The 3,670-nt window shown below is 33.0% G+C and overlaps 1 protein-coding gene across 2 annotated transcripts in view; it reads left to right on the forward strand.

The window, feature by feature from the left end:
- Odr4 (odr-4 GPCR localization factor homolog) overlaps nucleotides 1-3,670 on the forward strand; it is a 135,378-nt gene that overhangs the window by 45,624 nt on the left and 86,084 nt on the right. The window lies entirely within an intron of this gene.

Here is a 3,670-nt window from a genome sequence, read left to right on the forward strand (position 1 = left end):
AGTGTGGGGCAGAGGAACAGCACACATGAAAAGCATTCATTATAAATGTAGAAGAATAAATACAGCAGAGGTCCAGAAGAAATCAAAAAACCAAAATTTTGGTAGTAGTCTACAAATAAATAATGATGCTTGGAGTAGTGATTTGGGGAGAAAGAATACACATGACAGCGAAGGAGGTAGGTGGCCGAGGTGAAATAGCAGGTTAAGATCAAGACTGTTCCTTGATGGGAACAGTACTGAATACGGCTGGGTTATCAAACCAATGAAAGGAAAGTGTGCCCTCTTTGAAGAGCCTTTTCAGTTCTGTCAAAGATGTGAAAGAAATGCTTGGAGGAAAGTTGAAAAAAAGGGAAGTATGTAGATTATGGAAAACAAGAAAGCATAGACTATCATGGGGATGATGGTATATAGCTAAGAATGAACTGGGAGTGGTGAGAAATAGGGAGTGGGAAGAGGTGGCAAGAGAAGCTGTTCACTGTGATAAATGTAAGGTTAAAAATCATGGCAGATTTTGTTTCAGTGTTTTTTGAGGAGGTTGGGTTCTGAGCCTAATGGTTAGAGGAAATGGCCTGAATGAGTAGTTTACTGCAGTTGAAACAGGTTTTAGTTGCTGCTCCTGTGTAGTTTAGAGATGGGAGGGGGCAATGATGCCAAACTAAAGGCATCATGGCTAGAGTAAGTGCATAGTCTACAAGTGTTATCTTTATATTCTTAAATCCTTCTTGATTGTACTTATCTTTTACATATACTTTTGGATTTAATTTACTAATATTTTATTTATTTTTGCGTATAAAATGGCACTAATTAGTCACACTTGTCTTTGATTTTCTTTTCTTTTGTTGTATTTGTCCTGGTTTGGTATCAAGACTATACTAGCTTAATAAAATGATTTGGGGATTATTCTGTTTATATTCTCTGAAGAAACCAATATTAAACTATCTGATTCTAATCAATTTGATAGAATTAATTCATAAATACATCTAGATCTTCTGTTTTGAGAGGGTTAATATTTTGTAGCTTCTGTTCTGGTTTTTCCTAAATTCTGGTAATTTATACAAATTTCAAAACAGAATTTTTCTGTTTTGAAATTTGTTGGCCTTAAGTTGTTTATAGTGCTTTATATCTTTTTAATCTCAATTCTATCTATACCTATTTTGGGGAGGGTACCAGGGATTGAATTCAAGGGCACTCAACCACCAAGCCACATCCTCAGCCCTATTTTGTATTTTTTATTTAGAGACAGGGTCTCACTAAGTTGCTTATGCCTTACTTTTGCTGAGGCTGGCCTTGAACTCACAATCCTTCTGCCTCAGCCTCCCAAGCTGCTGGAATAACAGGCGTGGGCCACCACACTTGGTTTATACTATTTTTTTAAAAAAAAAATCCTAATATTATCTATTTAAGCTTATTCTCCATACCCACTCTCTGCTATCAGTCTGGCAGATATTTCTATTTTGTTTTTTTTTTTTGTACTGGGGATTGAATTCAGGGGCACTCAACCACTGAGCCACATCCACAGGCCTTTTTTGTATTTTATTTAGGATAGGGTCTCACTTAGAACCTTGCTTTTGCTGAGGCTGGCTTTGAACTTGAGATCCTCCTGCCTCAGCCTCTGGAGCTGCTAGAGCATGTGCTACCATGCCTGGCATCTGTTATTCTTTTTAGAGAACCAACTTTGGCATTATGGATTCTATTTATAGAATTTATATTTCATTGATTCCTCATTTATTTTATTTTTCTACTTTGTTGATTTACCTTATTTTATTTTTATCAATTTATTGAGTTGTACACCCAGATCATTTATTGTAAGTTTTTCTTCTTTTGTAACTTACATTTTTAATGGTAAAATTTCTGTTTTGGGTATATTCCCAAAGATTTATTATAAGTTATCTTATTATATTTCAACTTGAAGAATTTTAGATTTCTTATTTGTTATTATTTTCTATTTAATTTATTGCATTCCTAAAATGTGATTGTCTTATAATGTCCCATTTTATTATTAAATGTTTAGTTTATCCTTAAAAACATTATTTGTGTGGTAGAGGGGGGGGAAATGTGGTTATTTTATTAATTATGCATTGCAATGCTTTATATATATTCCTTAGATCAAGTATATGGTTAATGCCCACATAGATACTTTTTATACTTGATATAGCAAAGATTAAAAGAATGGTACTGAAATATCTGATGGAGAATTGTCACTTTGTTTTTGTATTCTATCAATTTTTACTATATATATTTTATGACATTAGGTATATAGAGGTATAACATTATATGTTCTTGCTAAAACATACCGTTCTATTAGCAGATGATGACTATTTCTGTTTAATAATTCTTCTTTTTTAAACTTAGTTATCTGATATTAATTTAGCTATATTCACTTTGTAAAAATTGTATTTGCTTGATACAGCTTTGCCATTGTTTTATGTTTTACTTTTCTATATCCTTATGCTTTACAGTATCTCTTTTGATACCAAATACCAGGGTTTCTAAAACAGTTTAATTGGACAATAACTAGAAAATGTAAACCATTTATGGTTTTTGATACAATTATTATGTTTGGAATTGCTTCTTCTTTAAATTTTCACCTGGAAATGGACTGGGAAAGAATAGTAAAATAACTGGTTTCAAATGGATAACAACTTACTGCTGTTTCTTTAGGAAAAATCAAGTAAGTGATGGTTTAAAAGTTCTCCCCATTTAAAAATGTGTGTCTATCTGTCTGTCTGTCTATGTATGTGGATCAACAACATACTTTAAGATGGGAAAAAAATAAATTGGAGGTAAAATGTCAAGAATGGTAACTTCGTTTATTTTTAACAAAAGGTAAATGTAACATAGAGCCATAAGCCTTATTCTTCTAAACTTCTGTAGGACTTAAACAATTTATTATCTAATTCATTGTAATTCAAGTTACCTAGTAAGTTTAATTTCATGTGTGATTACCATTGCCTATGACAAGTGAGTCTAATTTGTTAGAATAAGAGCCCTGTAGAGGAGGTAATTATGTGCAGTCAGCAATGAATAAATGAAAAAATTAAAAAATGAATTACTATTTTTGAGGTAACATGTTACATATGTCTACAGATTGGGAATGGAGAGTGGACATTCTGAGAAATAAAATAGCCAAGGTCAAAACACCTGGTTTTGTGAAAATTAATTTTTCTGAGCATTTTCTCATATACTGTGGCAAATAGAAGAACAAACAAAAATTCCTGAAAGATAAACAGACTTCAGCAGTTTTTATAGCTGACAGCCTCCAGTAATAATAAAATGTAATGTTTTCCTTGAATACTATTGCTCAAATAATGAAAATGTATAATTTAAAATGAGATTACCATATAATTTGCTTTGTTTTCTCTGCCAGAGCTATGCCTACTGCATTAATTTTTCAGTTGTGGGGTTTACTGAAGCTTTATTTGGTAAAAGGTGAAAGATTTATACGATCTAAAGAGAAACCAGAGTATTGAAGCTTTATTTGGATTCCAGGTCTCTCACTCCCTTCCTTCTTCCTCTGTTTCCTCCTCTTCCTCCTCCTCCTCCTTGATATAACAAAGATTAAAAGAACAGTACTGAAATATCTGATGGAGTACTGAAATATCTCCTCCTCTTCCTCCTCCTCCTTCTCCTCCTCCTCCCCCCTCCCCCCTCCCCCCTCTTTTTCCTACAG

This window comes from Ictidomys tridecemlineatus, chromosome 10, assembly GCF_052094955.1.
Source record: "Ictidomys tridecemlineatus isolate mIctTri1 chromosome 10, mIctTri1.hap1, whole genome shotgun sequence".
NCBI lineage: Eukaryota > Metazoa > Chordata > Mammalia > Rodentia > Sciuridae > Ictidomys > Ictidomys tridecemlineatus.